Source organism: Triturus cristatus, chromosome 4_1 (genome assembly GCF_964204655.1).
Source record: "Triturus cristatus chromosome 4_1, aTriCri1.1, whole genome shotgun sequence".
NCBI lineage: Eukaryota > Metazoa > Chordata > Amphibia > Caudata > Salamandridae > Triturus > Triturus cristatus.
The window spans coordinates 1235616171-1235637106 of record NC_140585.1 but is presented as its reverse complement, the minus strand read 5'-3'; the positions used below and the strand labels follow the sequence as shown (position 1 = coordinate 1235637106).

Below are 20936 nucleotides of genomic sequence, written 5' to 3'. Positions count from 1 at the left end.
TCATCTACTTTGTTAACCAAAAGCAGCCATCTTTTTGCGCATTTGTTGGAAAACCATTTTTCTGTCCACTACCCTTTCTGTGTACGTCATTTCTTCTCCTCGCTGTTTGAGAGTGGTTAAGGACCTACATCTTGCATGCATACTTGCTTAGTGTTAAAAATGTATCTTGTATGTGATTTATTTTCCTTTCCCCTTCAACCATGCTTCTCTGCCTGTCAATGTCCTCTTGAACATATAGTTAGAGAATTTGGCTTCCTTATTATGCAGAGCTTCATGCTTTCATTGGTTCACTGATAGAATATTCACCCCCAAAATATACCCATACACAAATATCGACTTATAAATGTCAATGCCAAATATATCGACATCCTATATTTATAATGGTAAGTACAAAAATAACGGGGGTTAAATATCTATGTAAAAATATAATTGTACATAATATTAATTTTAATATATTTATAAAAAATATGAAATATATTGAATGATGACATTTACTAAAATAAATTAGATTTAATATACATTTTAACAAATGTAATAAATGTAATTAAAATGTAAACATGCGTATATAAAATATAAAATATTCACTTTAAAACAATATGCTATTAATTTTAATTTATTTTATAATTCTATGTATGAAAATTTACAAATATATATACATACACCAATACCATCTAATTTAAAAAAAAATGTTATAAATTAAAACATTAAACTATTTAAAAGTCTTTAAACTTAAATTAGCCACCTCAGTAAGTGCAACAGTATGTAAAGTAATGGATAGCGGAGGGGTAAAAATTACGATTCCCACTCCAGTGAGTGCAACTTTGGATATTGGAGGGGTAAAAATTACTCTTTCCCGTCCAGTGAGTTCAACAGTAGGGAAAGTGTTGGATAGCGGTGGAGTAGAAAATACTATTCCCCCTCCAGTTAGTGCAACACTAGGGAAAGTGTTGGATATCGGATGGGTATTCAGTTCAAGATTAAAAACAAACGAAATATCACCAACACAAATTTATTTTTTAAATAAATGAAAAATATTACAAAAGTCTCAAAAATAGAAACATTAAGTTAAATAGATATGACAAATACCTAGAAATATATTAAATCAATGTAAAAGTAATTTACAAACAAATAACTATTTTTAATTAGAAATTATTTCTAAATAAAAACATTAATTATTACATACATTTAAGATTTTTTATTTCCTACCCTATAACACCGCACAATTCACAACACACATCTACATTTTTTAAAAATGTACTTCCATAATTAACTATAAATTAAAGAAATATTAATTAAAAAACAAATTAAAACAGATAAAAATTCATTTACTCCCCAAATGTTAACGCTGTAAAACCAAAATTCACACACAAAAATTAAGTTACCCTAATTATCAATTGATGAATTAATATTAATCAACTAATTATTAATTAATTAAATATAATTTACTTTCCACCCTCGACCCCTATAAACCCCTCAACCCACACCTAAAAATCATTACACAATTTACATAATTAATAAAAAAATAAATTGGCCTCTACTTAATAATTAAAAATAAATGACTTCCCACCCTTTACCACTATAAACTCCACAACTCTCCTCTAAAATTAATTACATAATAGCGATACTCAATGTTTAATTAGAATTAATTAACAAATAATTATTAATTTAAACTAAATTACTTCCCATCCTTTACCCCTATAACCCGCTCCTAAAGAAATGAGACAATTAACATAACTAATTACCATTTAATTAATAACCAATTAATATTTACTAATCAATTACTTCCTACAATTAGCACTATAAAATCTAAATTAAATAAATATTAATGCATTTTTTTAAAATCATTATTTATGATAATTGTTACCACCCTATTCCCTTATAAACCCACAACCGGCTACGGAACTAAAAAACGCAAAATGTAATTAAAATAAAATTGATAACTACTAAAAATGTAACACATATATTAAAAAATAATACATACAAAAAATAGATACCATACATTTAAAATACATAACTCTATTTAAAAAATTCGATATTTTAAACAACTTTTTTTTGCAAACGATATTAACGACTTCGATATTTTAAAAACAATATTTCTTAACTTAAAGTCGATGTTCTTGACCACGATATACTTGCTGTCGATATTTCTGTGTCACAATATTTTCAACTCGATATTCTGCCTGCATACTGCTTTCACAGATCCTTTTTAAGTAATTGATTTCCTTTACATCAACCCTTGAAACTACATACTTGTGTTGTACAGCATACTTCAAGATTGGCCCTTCCTATGAAAATATATATGCCCCCTCTTGCAGGATTGAAGCGCTACTACAAGAATAGCCATCTGCAAATAGTAACATTAATTTGTCCGTCACTGGATCCTTCATAGATTCACATTCTTGAATCAGGCGTGTTGTCAGGCTTGGAGACCCTCTGCAGTAATAAAATAGCATTATGTTAACAAAACCTGGCTTGGAACACTTTAAATTTGGCAGTTTATAACCTACTGACCTTATTGGAAAACTTGTGCCAATCAGGTGAGAGTACAGGAAACGCCACTACTTCTTCCAGAGGCTATCATATCTCGTTTCTTCTGCAGTCATGTGTGAAGGGAGTACCCCTGTCATCTCAATCATTTTTAGATAAGTCCACCTTCTAGGAAAAAGTTTCTTCAAACCTTGAATCTTTTTTCATCCTAGAAAGAGCAGCTTCCTGTCTTCAGGAGATTACATAGAAGGGTCATGCAAGATGCCTAGGAGTCAAAGCCCATCTTCGGAGGTGGAAGGTTCCACTGAAATCCTTCATCGAAGCCTAACTCGGAGAGACCCATTTCTGAACATGCTATGTCATTGAAAAAAGAAATCTCATCTAAGTGCATTGACAATGACATTGGCAGCGGTGGCTCAGTCTACAAATAAGATAATTCATGACTAGAACACAGTTGGCAAATCTGCTACTTTGTGTGGTGGATGCCAACCCTGAAGATGACTCACCATCTTCGATGACCTCCTTGATGATGACCTCATTGACAACTCTGTAACCACTGATGTCTCCACCATTGACGAAACATTCAGTTGGTTAAACAACTGCTGGAAGCTGCCAAAGTTAGACTAATTTCAGAACAAGGCCTCTCAGTGCCATTATTGCCGGAGCACACTTTCCCACCAAGTAAGATATCGCCCAGCACCCCTACAGCATTTAGTCACTGAGAAGTCTGAAGATGAGGACCTGTAACACTGGTCTATAGCCAAACTCAGCTGTGGTTAATAGCCATGTTCCAACTAATCATGAGGATGAACCAGAGTTAGAGGTCATTGCAAACAAACAAGGTGATGGCCAATAACTGAGTTACCATCTTAGATGTATGAAGAAAATCAGGATGTTTGAGGAAGAACTATATCTGGACCAGCTTATAGTCCTAGTACCTATATCATTTGTGAAATACTTCCAGTAGCTGTTGTCAGATTGTTGTACAAGGTTCCCTTTCCATTATATGGAAAGGACCTCCAGAATGTTATGCCTAGATTCCAGTGATTGAAGATTTCTGTCCTTGAAAGGAGAGTTTAATATCTATTTCCAGATTGCCATCAACCCCAAACAATCCAAAGTTCTACCAGTTGGTCTGGAATCAGCTCTATGGACAATCCAAAAACTTAGAAGTGGTGAGGTAATCAAGATTTCCTTTATTTGAACGACTGACTGCTGAAAAGCAACTCTTTCAACAAGGCCGGAGCATCTACGGAGGCGTATCTAGAGCTCTTAAACAAAATAGGCCTTACCCTCAACAAAGAAAAAGGCTCCTTAATATCTCTCAAGCTCATTCAGTGTTTTGGGGCGATTCAGGGGCCCTGTCACCTGAAATATATTTACTTTAGAGGAACGAGTTGCAAAACTGCACATCTTAGCCTGACCATTGCAAGAAAAATATTTTCATATCAGTATGCCTGTTCAAAATTCATTTTGGGCATAATTTTATACTGCATCTCCTTAAAACTGTTGTGCCACATGAGGCCATTACAAGAAAAATCTCCAGTACCCTGGGCCCACCCAAAGTGTCTTTCAACCGCAAAGTCACCCATCGATGAAAGCAGCCGTATGTTGGTGGAAAAGGTGAGAGAAGAGAAATAATCTACAGGACAGTGACAAATGCCCAAAAAAGTCAACTGGACTCACAAAAAATATTCTAACTCTAGGGGTTGACACTGGGACTGCAATGTGTAGAGTTCCTGAGTATTAAGAGAGGAAAGCATAACCCCAGCCATTTATCTTTGACAAGGAAGCAGTATTGAGATTTCACCTTCTGTTAACAGAAGACAAAATGGTATGAAACGGGGCAGTACATCACCATACCTAATTAGCTGCTCAATACTTGCCACTGGAGTCAAGCTATCCTGGCTAAGGGCTGAAAGCCCGAAACCGGTCCTAGGATGCTTGTTTCCAGTCCAGGGAGGACCTGGCTTGGCAGTTTGGGCTGGACTGTTCCCATTGGGCACAGGGTCAAGACTGATTTGCATATGGCTGGGTCCAAACTGGAACGGCATGGTGAGCAAAAATACAGATAGATTTAGGCCCAGATATCTGTACTGGGGTGAATGTATGACATTGTTCTACATTCTGTCCATCAATTGTTCTTTTTGCAATACTTGCCAAAGGCAAGTGACAGTTGGGCAGCCGCAATTTATCCTCTGGAGAGTGTCAAAAGTAGGAACTGAGCCAATACCATTGTGAACTGCAAATGCCAGTACTATCCTGGTGGACAGTTACTAGCGAGGCTGCGAGGAAATGCGTTTTTCATAGCATGGTCAGAAACCTAATGCTTACACTTTTTTCCTCCAATTTGTCTCGTACTGAGAGAACTCAACAAGATGAGGAGAGAGCCATGCGATCTGAGCCTGACACCTTAGCATTGCCCAACAGTACAATTTCACAGATTTTATTCGGAGGCATCGTAGCTATGACTAACATCTCTGTAACTTCAATTCAAAGGCCACTTTTTGCATCCCTACCCAGCATTAATGAACTTATCCTTGATGCTCCTGGGCACTATGATTTCCACTTCTGAGATATTCTTGAGGATTGCCAACAGGCTTTTTCTTAAACCAGATTTGTGTTGACCAACAAGAGCCATGGAAACGTTTCTGTATTTGGTGCAGGAAACCAAGGTCTGCAGCTCTTTCTGCTCTCTCACATCATATACTGTGCATGTTACAGTTACCCTGCTCAGGCCTGAAGAATGTTTCAATCAAAGTAAATCTTGCAGTAATTTCCAGTTTTAGATTCACTGTTGATCAGTCATAGCTGTGGACTAACCGTCTTCAAGTAATTTCTCAAAGGGCTCTTCAGAGTTTTTTTCCCCCCAATATGATACCTCTTCAGGTGACACAGCAGTTCAGATTTATCTCATTTGACGCTAGACCATTCCTAGAAATCTTCTCTCCTTCTGACATTCACATCGGCTAAGAGTGTAAAATACAAGCTTTCTCAATAAAAGTACCTTCGCCATAGGAGTATAAGGACAGAGTTAACTTGAGAACAAATCCTATTTTAATTTACAGAGTTCCACCCAGTGTTTAACTTAAGCCAGTTATACAGAAGACATATTTGCAGGCTTGAGCCAGCATTGCTGATGGATCGTGTGAGAGTGGCTCTGTATATACTGTTCCCAAATAGGTACAGGGTGTACAGAGTCCCCAGTCCCCAAATGTTTGGCAGAGACTAAAGTTAGATATAACCTTACTCTCTAAAGTGGTAGCTTGGTCGAGCAGTAAGGCAGTATCAGAGGACAGTGTAAAGCATTTGTTGCACACACTCAGCGAGCAAATGGTCTCACACACTCAATAACTGAACTCTAGGCCAATGGTTTATATATAAAAAATATATGCTTGTTTTATTTTAGAACCAACAATAGGTATTAAAATATACTTTCTCAGAATGAGATGCTTTATATAATTACTTTTGCAATATGCAATTGACTTTTGTAGAAAGTTACAAGTGGTTGCAATAGGCAACACAATTCTAAACACAATAATGCATTGAGTTCAATGGAAGTTTCAAGTTATTTGCCACAGATTACTTTTAGGATGACTTTTGAAATTCCAGGACTTGATCCTAGATTCAGTCCTGGGTCAGTACTTGGAATCAAGGGATAGAAGTCGACTTAATTAATGTGATGATTTTTAGACAATATTTTGCTATTTTAAAAGTTGACACCTAGAAAATATTTCATAGACAACAGTCAATGATTCCCTATGGCAGAAAATTCAAGTTGCAGGTATAGTAGGTTCTCGTTACTTTTGTAATCCAGTACTGGGTGCCTAGACTCAGTACTGGGACCTTTATCCAAAACAGGTAAGTAATTACGTTTTCAGATATTATACGATTTTTAAAGGATATTTAAAGATTGCAGAAATTGACACTTAGAAGAGATTTCACAGAAAAACAGTCAATGATTTCCTATGGAAGAAAATTGGGTTACTGGTAAGTACAGTTGTAAGTAGTTTTCAGAGTCATTGCTGGGCACCAAGATCCAGCACTGGGAGCTCACCTAAGAGCAGGTGAGTATTTTCGTTACTCGGCTGATTTTTGGTGAATATTTTAAGTTTTGAAAAGTCCACACTTAGAAGAAATTTCAGAAAAAGCCAGTCAATGTTACCCTACGGAGAAAATTGAGTTATCGGTTTAAAGGTAAGTACTCTATTGGCAGAGTTAAGGTTCTGGGCATAGACTCGGGGGTCTCCAAGGGTCAGGTAGGTACAGTTTGTGCGGCACAAGGGCGACCGGGTGCAGAGTGAGTTAGGCCCAATGTTATCCTATGAGAGGTAGGGGGCCCTTGGTTGGTGGCTGCTGACTAGCCGGCCACGCGGCTGTGGGAGCTGGCCTCCTGGTCACTTACTCAGGGCAAGTGGGGAAGTAGATGGGTGTAGAGGTTGCACTGCCAGGGCCACTCGGGCGGCTGGGTGCAGGGTGCTTTTGAGCCTTCGGGCGCTCAATTGATTTCAATGGGAAATCTCCAGTTTAGAAAGACTGCAAGCTCGGGGACGAGGATTCTTCAGGTGCCACCACCACTTCGAGAGGTAAGTTGGGTAGTTGGAGGGTAGGTAGGTACCCCGGGATTGGGCACTCGGGGGCGCCGGGTGCAGGGGTGCCTTTTGGTGTCGGGAAATCTTACCCTCTGTTGATCGCTTTTGGGGGGCACCTTGTTCTGAAGCTGCAGGCTTCTTCAGGAGTGTCGAGGGAGGTCCTTGGGTGCCGGACTCTGGGTCACAGTCGCCGTGGGGTTGTCCTCGTGGTCTTTGTTCACTCCGGCACAGGCCAGGCTTGGCTGGTGCAGAGTGTGCTAGGTTCACGGTTCCGGGCTGCTGCCAGGGATTAGAAGTAGATTTTGAGTAGAGCCTCTACTCATGGGAGTCCCAGGGGCTTAGAGTCAAAAGGTAGCCAGGTCCTCCGGGGTTTGTGAGGTTGCTGGCCACAAGAGATGCTGGGTTGGAGCAGGAGCAGGTTCGAGGGTCGACAGGCCGGTAGGGCTAGGGCCAAAGCAGTTGGTGTCTTCCTCTTCTTAGCAGCTGCAGGGCAGGTCTTCTTTCTTCTAGCTCTTCTTCGGATTTTGGAATCTGGAATCTGGGGAAGGAAGGTTCAGGGTGCCCCTAAATACTAGATTTAGGGGCGTTACAAGTAGGTGAAGGGCAGGGGTCAATGGGTCCCTGTCCTGGGGTGGGTACACCCCCTATCCTGCCTCTCCTGTGGGAGGGGGGCAGTAAGCTAGTCCTGATTGGGTAGGGCTTCCCATCTTCAAGATAGCGAGAGCCCGGGGATGTGCTTCACCTCGCCTTCCCCACCTGAGGGGTGGGGTTGGCTGGCTGGCAAGTCCCCTGTCCTTATTTGGGGTTTCCTGCTAAGCTTCCCGCCAGAGTGGGGGGTTGCAGGGGCCTGGGGAAGCTCACAGAGACGGCATGCCTTTGAAGCTTCCCCCTGCCCATCCTGGGGGAGGAGATTTAGCACCTCGCCCAGGATGTGGATTGTTGCAGGCCCAGTAGAGCAGGGGCTCTCCTACCCAGGGGTCCAGCAACATGTCTGCTGTGTGGCAGCCTAGGCAGCCTCAGAACAGACGTGGATTGTAGGTTAGGTTTCAGGGGGCCTCTCTAAGATGCCCTCTGTGGTGCTTGGTACATTAAATCCACACTGATGCCAGTGTGGGATTTAATGTGCAGAGCAGTTTGATACCAAACTTCTCAGGCTTCAGTGCTGCCATTATGGTGCTGTGGAGTTCGTGTTTGACAAGCTCCCAGCACCATGTACTCTTAAATGGCAGCACTGCACTTACAGGGCCCAGGAATGGACCTGGGTACTGTAGGGGCACAGAGCTCCTGCCTCTGTGCCCACACCACTGGCATAGGGCACCCAGCTAGAGGGGTGGCTGATGTATGCCAGGGCAGTGTAGTTTGTGGAACATAGGCCATGGGCACCTGATTGGCAGGAGTCCAGGGCACACTCAGTCAAAGTACATTCAGCATTTCAGCAAAATGTCGGGGCATACCATGCAAGAAAGATGGCACTTTCTCACAGAAGAATCGCTTATTGACATATCCTTTGACGGCTCCCATCTCTGTGTAAACCGGGCGTATTTAGTGCTTGATCGCTTTAAAGATAGCAGGGCTATGGCCGGGTGCTTGGGCCTTTCCACAGCCTCTTGCTAACCCCAGTCTGCCTTTTGCTCCTTAAGTGGCCACGGACGGAGTTTCTAGCTGTGCATGTACCTGCTCAGCCACTGCGGCACGTAAGAGATCAGGGGTGCCAGTCTTCCCTTATCCCAATGACTGGCTGTTGAAGGCGGGCTCGCCCCAGGCTGCCTCCCACCTACAGACTACGACGGATGTCCTGCATTTGCTGGGGCTGACTATCAACGTGTCAAAGTCACACCTGACTCCCTCTAAAACGCTCCCTTTCATCGGAGCTGTTCTGCATATGGTGCAGTTTCAGGCCTATCCTCCCAAACAGCGAGTCCAGGATATTCTGGCTATGATAACGATGTGTTTGAGGCATGTGTGCTTTAGATAGACATTTTTTGCATACTCCTGCCATCTAGTGTTGGGTCCGGATGTTTGCAAGTTGTTTTTCTACAAAGGAGTCTTTCCTAGTCATGAGGTAAGGTGACTCCTCGTTTTGGTGATAGTGCGCATGGGCATTGACTCCTTCCTTAGATTGTTTTCTTTCCGCCATCGGGTTCGGACGTGGTTTGCAGTGCCCAGAATTCGAGACCATTCTTCGGGATTCCCTCGGTGCGAAACCCACTGTACCCTCGTTAGTGTTGTTTGTACGCTTCCCCTTATTCCGGCGTGTCAAAAAAAATAAGAAAACACACATCTTCGATTGAGAAGACGTTGTTGTTAGCCTTCGGGCCTAGCCATGGAACGGACTCATTTCAATTCTGTCCTCGGTGCCACTCTAAGTACCCGCACACCGACCTGCATGAAGTCTGCAACTTGTGCCTCTGACAGGAGCACAAGGAAGAAGATTGCGATGCTTGTCGATCGTTCCGATCGAAAAAGACCATTGAGCTCGACGTAGGGTCATGCAGCGGCAGAACATCAACTACCCACTGGATATCTTTAAGGAAGACCCCGAACAGTAGGAAATGGAAGCGTCGGCAGCAGAAGAGGAGGAAGCCTTCTCTGTCCAAGAATCGTATTTGGAGCCGGAGATCGAGTAAGAGTCTGATGGCGTTACAACAGGACATGGTGCCATGAATAACAAATCCCCTTTGCCCACCAATATCATTTCCACCAAACAAGTCTTCTGGGCCACCACTGGCTTCGGGACAGGGTCGGCACCGAGAGACTGCTTCTAACACACCGCCTTCGGGCTCTGCACCAAAACGGTATATCAAGCCCTCCGGCTCCAGTCGAGACAAAACGACCTCAGAACCGAAACCTTCGGTTCCAAAGGGTATGAAAGACCGGTCCAGCTCTGCACCGAAAATTTCACCACCAAAACCAAAAAATACCCTTCAAAAACCTCCGGAACCTATCCTGGAACTTGGGAAAGAAACTGGACCCTAAAGAAAAGAAAATTCACATCATACCAGATACTGAACATATTTTGACAAAGTATGCAATGCCACCTAAAAGAAAGACTGGTCCAGAGGATACAAGCTACAAAATTCCACTAAAAAAGGACTTCGCTTCAAGTCCTATCTACTCTATTCCTCAGTCCTCTCCACCAACTGCACCATTACCAGGCTCGGACCCCTTAAACATCACACCACAGGGCTCTCCACATACACGGCCTGATATAGAAGAGGGGGATGACAATAGTCCAGCACCAATAGATCTGTTGAATGATTATAATTAGGCTTTCCGTTTCTATTTTGGGGAAATTCTGGTGGGGTTTTTTCAGTGTTTTCAATACCTTAAAAAAACAGTGGTTATCAGTGGTTACACACTGCCGAGCCATTAAAAACAACAGAAACTGTTAATTATTGCTTGCTTTCTGCACTGAATATGCATGTGTATAGACAGCGTGTGTACAGGGTATATAAGGTCCAAATACATTTTTTACAAATCAAACTTATTTTAGTACACCATACAATACTTCTTTAGTGAGTCTTTGGTCATGTACACTTGCTCTGTCCTTCCTGTGTGAATGTTTATCTGTGAAAATGCCCTCTCAACATTGGCACTTGATACGGGCAATGCCAAAACAGCCAGTACACAATGACATAGCTTTCCATGCCAATACTGGTGCACCTGAAGATTGTGATTCTCTAGGACATGGTCTGCAACATATGCGTTGAATTGGGCGAATATGCCCTCAGCTATTGAAGCAGTCAAAAATGAAGTAGCATTTTTCAAAGCCTGGAGAAAATTCTGAAGGGATCTAGAACTTGTGCAGAGTACCTCAGTGAGGCTTCATTAACTTCAAATGCCATGGTTGGTGAAGGGACATTTCTTTACATCATTGCAAACCATTTCCCATACACTGTAAAATACAATTTCCTGAATTGCTCCTCAACATTTCTTTGCTAACCAAGTGGAAAGAATTCTAGCATGTTGCAGTGCCAAAATCACTAAAAGTGTCGCCCAGCCTACTCTCAAGGAGATGTTTCACATCTACACCATTTACCCTGAACACTTGGTAGACAAGGGTGTTTTCAGACTTTAGTATTTTGATTATGTACACTACAGCTATCATATTTTCTTGTAAAAACCTAAGCATGCAGTAGACTGTACCTTTTCACATCACTATTAATATGTGACCAAAGATCACCACATTTCTTGACTTTGGCATCTTCACTAAGCAAAAATTCTGTAAACGGTTGCCACGTGGATAATATTGCATTCACAGCCTCTAGGACTGAGAACCAACGGCTAAATGACACAGTTAGGATGGCTCTCTCTTTGATGCCACACAAAGCACAAAATGAGAAATATTAGCATTTTAGTTCCTGGACATTAAGAAATAGTGCACCAGAATGGACTACAAAGACAATAGCATTCTTCATTAACTCTGAAGATTGTAAAGCTGCTTTCAGCATACTATCTAGCAAGTGACAAGGATCTTTTACAGGGAAGCACTTCAGCTTAGGTATCGATTTTGACATGTCATCATACAACTTTTTCATATAAGTAGCTGAATTACTTCAAATACAAACAATATCACTTCAATCTTTATTGAACTTGGTAGGAACTTTTTGCAGCTGCATTCCAAGTAACACTGCTTTCTATGTTTACCAAACATCTGGTGTCATGTTTTCACCACTATCTCAGATGCAGGGTGACAACACTCTTTTCACATATACCTTTCACTACGCCTTGCATTGAATGTTTAAAGCTTGGGATGTTTGGCAATTGACCTACAATCAATACTGACTCACTAAAAAAGGGGGCGGATGTATCAAAGGATTCCACCCATTCTCTGTCTGTGGGTAAATGTGATGGTACATATTGGGAGAGATTCTTATGAAACCAGCCATTTTACCAATCAGTGAAATCAAATGTAGACAAAATATCAAATATGATTTTGATATTTCCTGATTTTCTACAGTTTATTAAATAATTAACAAGACCTAAAACATGCTTCTAAACACTGCATCTTTAGACCAAACACCAGAAAACTGAAAAAAAGCAGAAGAAGAAACAATAATGTTGTGACATCCCTAAATAACAAAATGCAAGCAGAAAGGTAGCCCTGTCTTTCTTGCTGCTGCCTTGTATAACAAAATTACATTGCATTGGCCTCTTCAGATAGAAATAAAAATGGCTCTTTCACTCACCTTTTTCTTTGTTTGAATAGCACTTAGTTTGTGGTTGTGAAGGTGTTTTTCAGTGTTTATATGTTTACACTGGTGATAGCTATTTTCTTTTCGGTAGGGTGTTATCAGTTATTATAGGTTTAAACCTAAAACCAGATAGCCTAATTATAATATTGATCAACCTATGGATAATGACCCTGATATATACCCTGCAAAACCATCACCACCTGATGGCAACACAGCATACAAGGAGTTAATCTCAAGAGCAGCATCATACCGTGGAGTTACACTATACAAGGAATCCTTAGAAGAGGATTTTCTATTTGAAACATTAGGTTCTACACATAGGACAACTCAAAGTTTACCCTTGCTAAAAGGCATGATGAGACATGCTGATGATATTTTAAAGACCCTGTACGTGCCCATATATTAACACCTAGGGTCGATTTATTGAAAATGAAAAATTACAAACCTCCACCATCTGACCCACTTTTTAGGTCTCGCGCCTAGTGGTTCAGTGTGCTGCACTGCTCGCGCAGCGTGAGACATTTAGTAGGTGAAAAACTGGGTTACAGCACTGACTTAGGATTCGCACACGCTCGTGCGTGTGCTTTTCCTTTTGTGGCCCGCTATTGGTCCTTGCGTGCCTCTTGTAATGAAAGTCAGCACGCAATATGCCAAAGGCGGACGCATTGCTCTGCCCCGGCCTATTTGTGTCTCTTACGCGCACCGGCCGTCATGTGGTTTCAATTGTCGTGCCCAGACACTGGCACGATGATTGAAACCACATAGCTCGCAGTGGCGTGCGCGCGCACTCTCCACTTGCGGGCTTCGTTTTTTTTTTGGATCCATTTGACAGGGAAGCGTGGTGCAGTTGCGCGAGCCATATTAAAAGACTGCAGAGCTCTGTACAAGTTTGAAGGTAGTGACCGTAAATGTAAGTGGGTGACTTCTGAGAGGGAGTGTGGGCTATTTAGTATGTCATGCATAACTCGACGCCTCGCCACTGGTAGTAATTGCTATGTAAATGCAATTAAAACTGTGAGTGCAGCTGGAAGTGTGTGACGCACCGGTTCCTATTGTTTGATTTTTTTGGAGATGCGTTGCCTTCAGTGTTTCTTTGCCTCCTATTCCATTGGTCTCGGACACTTCATTAGCCCGCATGTGCCTCATCTACTTTCTTGCTGGCGCGCTTTCTGTTCTCTGATTCTTAACACTTCATCCTCTGTCCTCACAGTGAGGTGCTGTGCTACAGGCGGGGTGGACCGGAGCAGAAGCCTTTTACCATTGTAAATCAGTGACCATCAGATATGCAGCTGGCCATGGACCTTGTACTCGGGTGACTGTTGCAGGGAGTAGTGCTCCTGACAATGAGAATAGCACTGATGATAACCATGGGACTAGTGCCGATGCCAACAATGAGAATAGCGCTGATGATAGCCAATGGGACTAGTGCCGATGCCAACAATGAGAATAGCGCTGATGATACCAATAGGACTAGTGCCGATGAGAATAGCAATGATGATACCAATGGGACTAGTGCCCATGACAACAATGAGAATAGCGCTGATGATGGCCAATGGGACTAGTACCGATGCCAACAATGAGAATAGCGCTGATGATCCCAATGGGACTAGTGCCCATGACAACAATGAGAACAGCGCTGATGATACCAATGGGACTAGTGCCAATGTCAACAGTGAGAATAGCGCTGATTGTACCAATGGGACTAGTGCCGATGCCAACAATGAGAATAGCTCTGATGATACCAATGGGACTAGTGCTCCTGACAACAAGGAGAATAGCGCTGATACCAATGGGACTAGTGCCGATGTAAACTATGAGAATAGCGCTGATGATTCCAATGGGACTAGTGCCAATGACAACAGTGAGACTAGCGCTGATTGTACCAATGGGACTAGTTCCGATGCCAACAATGAGAATAGCGCTGATGATACCAATGGGACTAGTGCCGATGAGAATAGCAATGATGATACCAATGGGACTAGTGCCCATGACAACAATGAGAATAGCGCTGATGATGGCCAATGGGACTAGTACCGATGCCAACAATGAGAATAGCGCTGATGATCCCAATGGGACTAGTGCCCATGACAACAATGAGAATAGCGCTGATGATACCAATGGGACTAGTGCCCATGACAACAATGACAATAGCGCTGATGATACCAATGGGACTAGTGCCGATGTCAACAGTGAGAATAGCGCTGATTGTACCAATGGGACTAGTGCCGATGCCAACAATGAGAATAGCGCTGATGATGCCAATGGGACTAGTGCTCCTGACAACAAGGAGAATAGCGCTGATACCAATGGGACTAGTGCCGATGCAAACTATGAGAATAGCGCTGATGATTCCAATGGGACTAGTGCCCATGACAACAGTGAGAATAGCGCTGATTGTACCAATGGGACTAGTGCCGATGCCAACAATGAGAATAGCGCTGATGATACCAATGGGACTAGTGTTCTTGACAACAATGAGAATAGCGCTGATACCAATGGGACTAGTGCCCATGACAACAATGAGAATAGCGGGGGGAGGAGCCTAGCGCGCAACCAAGATGGCCGCGTAGGCACAGGGCTCCCGAGGGCCTCCACAACTTCCCACGTCTATCCTGAATTTATCCTGAATCTATCGACGGGCTTCTACGGGCGAACCTACGTGGAGGTGATACCTGTTGTCCAAATTCGAATCGGACATCGGGAACCGGAATAGCATCGATTCCAAGTTGGCGGCCTACTCCGGACCTTGCCCCGGACTCGAGTTGGCATGGTGCCCGGGCAGAAAGTGAACAACAACGGCATGCGGGACTTGGACCGGTGCGCACCCCTTACTTTCACTTTTGGTTTCGGGTCTCCTCGCTGAAACTGAGGGGCCTTGGATTGTCAGCACAGATTTATAGTGGGACGACTGGGTATCCTGCCTGCTCTTGGACATTAGCCTGGAATACCTTTCGGGATCACCGAGGCTCCCTAGATTGGCTCTCCGGGGATTGCTCATCGTGTTGGTGGCCGACACCCTTGGCGACCATCAGACAATGGCGGCTAGATTGGACGGAGATAAGCAAAAATCCAAGACGACTAGGCGGGGAGCTCATACTCAAGCTAACAACATGGATCGCTATACCCAGTCGAGAGGTTCCCCTGGTGGCCCGCATAAGTCACCGGAGAGACTCAAGGATGGCCCGGGATCGTCAACGGAGTTAACATTGCAGGACGTCATGGGTGCCATCGATGAGATGAAAGTGGCGGTCGGCCAGCAATTCGATACATTGGCCCATAAATTGGACGCAGTTTTGATCGACGTTAAACTAGTCGGAGCTGACCTTTCACAAACGAATGAAAAGGTCAAATCCTTGGGTCTGACGACGTCGAGTCTGATAACGGACGTGTCTGACCTGCAAGCCGAGGTCCGTAATCTGCGGACGTCCACTGCTTTGTCTGTCCGTCGACTGGAGGATTTTGAAAGTAGGGCTCGGCGGAATAATGTGCGCATAATCGGTTTGCCGTAGAAATCGGAGGTCCCTGCAGCTGACCTCTTCGTGGAAGACCTTGTGATCAACCATCTCGCACCCAAAGGCTTGAGTAAATTCTTTGCGGTTGAGGGGGCCCATAGAGTTCCGGGTGGTAAGCCCAAACCGTGCGCTCCCCCACGGCCCATCATCGCCAGAATTTTTCATTTCAGGGACAGCGATGCTATACTGCAGGCCTCAAGGGTGAGTGGGCCGACGAAGTTCGAGAACACTCATATCAGTTTCTACCCGGACTTCACACATTTGGTCCAAAAGCAGCGATAGGAGTTCATGGGTGTCAAACGGCGGCTGAGAGACATGGACCTGAAATATGCGATGCTCTTTCCGGCCAGGTTGCGTGTTGAGTTTGAGGATCGGACGCACTTCTTTGATCGGCCAGAGGAGGTTGGAGATTGGCTTGATACCCTGCCTCAGCAACGACGTCGAGAGGGACAGACCGAAGGGAACGGAGTGGGCTTGGATGGACAGGAATAGACTTTTGGTTCCCGGTGACTGACTATTGTGATGACACTTCCATATTTTGGTTTGGTGTTTCTATTCAATGCCCGGGGGTTGTGGGGTGCTCAGTGAGGCTCTTTCCTCCTCTGGGGTCTCTTTTTGTAGCGTAGTTAATGTTAGGGCAACAGGCACACTGCAAGTTGGGGGGTGGCTACATGGGCTCAAGCAGGGGTGCAGGGTGGGGGGAGTTGTAACGGGAATGTTGGGGGGAGGGGGGAGTTGGGGAATGTTTGAATATTCTACAAGGCAACGTCACATGATTGGTGGTCGGGATCGTGTTCTCTGGGGGGGGGGGGGTTGTGCGCTGGGATGGGGGGTAGGTTATTGAGAGTACTCTCGTGGAATGTGAATGGCTTGGGGGATAGGATTAAACGTGGAGTAGTGCTGCAGTTTTTGAAACGGCTGTCGCCAGATAGTGTCTTTCTGCAGGAAACGGATCTAATTGGGAATTCTTGCCATGCTATGAATAGGAGGGGATATCGTCTCGCTGTGCACTCTGGTTTCACTTCTGGCTCACGCGGGGTGGGCATCCTGATTAGAGCCTCTCTCCCGTTGGAGGTGGACGATGTGATCCATGATGATAGAGGGCGGTATGCTGCACTTGTAGGCCGATGGGAGGGCAGAACCATTTCGCTCGTTTCTGTTTATGTCCCACCAGGATTACAGACCGTAACTTTTGCTGATTTGGGGCGAATGGTCCTGGGACTCCCGGGGGGGGGGTTCTGGTGGTGGCGGGCGATTTTAACTCTGTCGTATCTGGCGGGGCGGATCGTCATCCTCCCAGGGGCACAGGCCTGGCTGAGTGAGTTTATAGATACCTTCGGGCTGATAGACTGCTGGAGACTAATGCACCCGGGGCAGGCACAATACACTTTTCACTCAGGAGCTCATGGGAGTTTGTCGAGACTTGATTATGTCCTTATGCCGGCGGCCCAAGCTGTGATGATTAGAGAAGTAAGACATCTGGCCCGGGGTATTTCCGATCACTCCCCACTACTGTTGCGCATTGAGGTCACCCACGGGGCTGAGGGGAGGGTGTCACCGATAAACCCCTGGTACCTGCGTGATCCTAAAATCCGGGCGGACCTGGTTAAGTCTATTGAGCGCTATTTCACTGAAAACGTGGGGTCAGTGTCCTCTGCTGTCTCGTTATGGGAAGCCTTCAAAACAGTGCTCCGTGGGCAGGCTCTTTCTCTCATCTCCCACTCCAAGAAAAGCAAGACTGAAGAGGTGGTTCGCCTTGAAAACGACATAGCCAAGTTGGAGGGAGACCTGGAGCTGGGTGTTACGAAAGATACGCTGCATGTTCTCAGTCTTAAACAGCTTGACTATAGAGCGTTGGTTACTGACGCTGCCAAAGTGATGAGTAGAGAGCAACAGGGGCGCTTATATGATGTGGGGGACAAGGCTGGTAAATTGATTGCATGGTTGGACAAGAAGGAGAGAGCGAGTCGAGTGGTGCCGGTTATTGAGAGAGCGGATGGCGTGCGTGTGACTGACCCTGTGGAAATAGTTGAATGTTTCGCGACTTATTTCCGTGACGTATATTCTCCAGTCTCGAATGGCCTTGAGGATGACTCTCATCTGTTGCTGAGAGATATAGTGTTGCCGTCTTTGTCAGAGGCGGATAGGGCACTGATGGATGCGACGTTGTCGCCTGACGAGATTGCTTTGGCCATTCGCTCGATCGCTTCTGGCAAGGCCATGGGTCCCAATGGCCTTCCCATTGAACTGTATAAACTGCGCCCGGACAAGATGGCGCCTCATCTCCGCGACATGTTTCTTGAGGCGCGTGACGTGGGCTCCCTCCCCTATGTTCAGCGTCTCGCTACCATAGTCGTGATTCACAAGGAGGGGAAGCCGCGGGATCGGTGCATTTCTTACAGGCCCATCTCCTTATTTAATGCTGAGCCTAAAATTCTTGCTAAGGTTTTAGCTAACCGTCTGGTTGGGGTCGTCGGCGACTTGATCCATCCGGACCAGTCCGGTTTCATACCTCACCGTAATACGGCCCTGAACCTGAGGCGTCTTCATGGAGTGCTCGCCAGAGCGGAGTACATACGTGATCCGGCCGTTTTGGCGTCCTTGGATGCCACTATGGCGTTCGATACCCTAGAATGGCCATATCTTTGGGCGGCGCTTGCGAAATTTGGTTTTGGCCCCGGGTTTATCGGTTGGGTGAGGTTGCTGTATGAGGAACCGTTGGCTCAGGTAGTTGTGAATGGCAGAGTGTCGGCGCCCTTCGGGTTGGGAAGAGGCACGCGGCAGGGTTGCCCGCTGTCACCCCTCCTTTTTGCACTTGCCTTGGAACCTCTGGCTGCCTGGTTACGATAGGAGCCCTCATTGCGCGGCATTAGGTGGACGCCTGAATTTGAGGACCGCATTTCTCTTTATGCGGACGACATTCTCCTGTACCTCACATCTCCCCGGCAGTCTTTGATAGTACTGGTCGATGTTCTGAACTCATTTGGTCGCAACTCCGGCTTGGTCATTAACTGGGCCAAGTCATGCGTCTATGTTCTCTCTGGGGACGCTCCTCTCCTTCCGCGTGGCTGCTCTATCCAGATTGCGCTGTCAGGGTTTAAATACCTGGGAGTGTTCATAACTTTGGACCCTGTGGCCCGTTCTGAGCGGAACCTACTCCCCCCCACTCCAACGACTGAGGGCCGACGTCTCGAGGTGGCGACGGCTTCCGCTTTCGCCGCTCGGGCGCGCGGCGCTGTTTAAAATGATGTCGCTGCCACGATTCCTGTATGCGCTGCAAAATACACTCGACGTCATACCGGCCCGCTATTTCCGTGAGGTGGAGAGCCTGCAGAGGCGGTTGTTCTGGGACGGGCGACCCCGAATCGCTCTCACAAAATTGACACTCTCTTGGTATGATGGAGGTATTGCACTCCCCGATATCAAGCGATATTATTGGGCGTCCCAATTGGCGGCGGTGAACCACGGGATGTACGGGCCGGCCCTGAACCCGGCGTTCGAGATGGATAAAATGCTATTGCCTGGGGGGGATTATAATAGAGCACTCTATTCGTAGTCTCCTGGTGTGCAGTTGACAGGCCCAACAAAGATAGCGGTATGGGTGTGGCATGCTGCTAATGCTGCGATGGGTTGGAAGGACCGCCTGACTCGAGCGACTCCACTGTATGCTTCGGAAAGGCTGGGCTGTTTGTGGAAAACCAAAGGGTTTGAGAAATGGGATACGATTGGCATATGTAAGGTGAGTGACCTCTGGGTGAAAGGGGAGTTTAAAACGTTTGAAATGCTGAAGGCGGAATATAAGCTAAACGATAGGGAGTATTTCCGACATGCCCAGGTCCGTCATGTGTTGTGCTCGGTTTTCCCTGATGCCACCGCTATCCCGGAAAATTCCCTGCTGGAGGATAGGGTGCTCGATGGCTACGTGCCTGACAGCACAATCTCCTTGAGCTATAAAAAGCTTATCAACAATCGGGCGGATCTGTTGACCCGCTTGAGGGAGATCTGGGTGGCTGACGGTTTGGAATTAGATGATGAGGACTGGGTCTCGGCAATAGCCTCCCCGCGGGAGGTGGCAATTCCGGCCCGCCTTCGGTTCGTGCAATTAAAGATACTCCATAGAGTGTACGTCACTGGTCCCCGCCTGATGCGCATGGGTTTCTCCGTGGATGGGATGTGTAAGCGTGGCTGTGGTTCGCTGGGTACTTTCCTTCACGTTCTATGGGAATGCCCTGAGGTGGCGCTCATTTGGCGTCGGGTGCATGCGGTAATGGAGGAAGTCACTCATGTTGCGCTGCTTCCAGAAGCTAGGAGATGCCTGCTGAACGTGTGGGAGCCAAACGATTATAATGTGGCACAGACGCGGTGGGCGACTTTGGGAAATATGGTGGCCAAACGTAACATTGCCCAGTTATGGGGTTCCCAGAGGCCGCCCACGGTCTCGGTGTGGAAGGAGAATATGGATTGGTGCATGTTTAGAGAAAAGACGGTGTATGTAGCGAGAGGCAAGCCGCGGAAATGGACTGGGGTGTGGGGTCCGTGGAACGCTTATCGCGGAGACATCTGTGCCCCTCCACTGGCTGTTGTATTGGATGCCTCTTCGTCCCCCTAGCCGAGCATTCCTCGTCTGTTAAGTTACGAGTGTGTTATAGTTTGCTCTTTCCTCTGCTCCCGTGCCCCCCCTCCCTTCTCTGCCGCTGATCACTGATTCCCTACCCCGGGGAGCGCGTCCTGTTATTTATAATGTCTATTGCCTTGTTTGTGTGTAATGTTTCTTAATTTTAAATTGAAATCTGAAACCGTATCTAATATTGTCACTCAACTGTTGCTTCTGCCTTCATTGGGTGCGATGATGGACTGACGGGCTCCCCGGATTGACCAATCTGTATAACGGAGAATGCTACGTCTCAGGCTACTTAGCGGCCGGCACAAAAGGGTTGTAGGCCCATGTTTGTAACTCCTTGAAGTCCAATAAAGGTTTCTTTCAATAAACAAACAAAAAACAATGAGAATAGCACTGATAACAATGGGACTAGTGCCGATGCCAATAATGAGAATAGCACGGATACCAATGGGACTAGTGCCCATGACAACAATGGGACTAGTGCCCATGACAGCAGTGAGAATAGCGCTGATGATACCAATGGGACTAG

At 45.4% G+C, this 20936-nt stretch overlaps 1 protein-coding gene across 3 annotated transcripts in view; it reads left to right on the top strand.

Annotated features, from left to right (window-relative positions):
* SPRYD3 (SPRY domain containing 3) overlaps positions 1–20936 on the top strand; it is a 324679-nt gene that overhangs the window by 148978 nt on the left and 154765 nt on the right. The gene's annotated exons all lie outside the window — the stretch shown is intronic.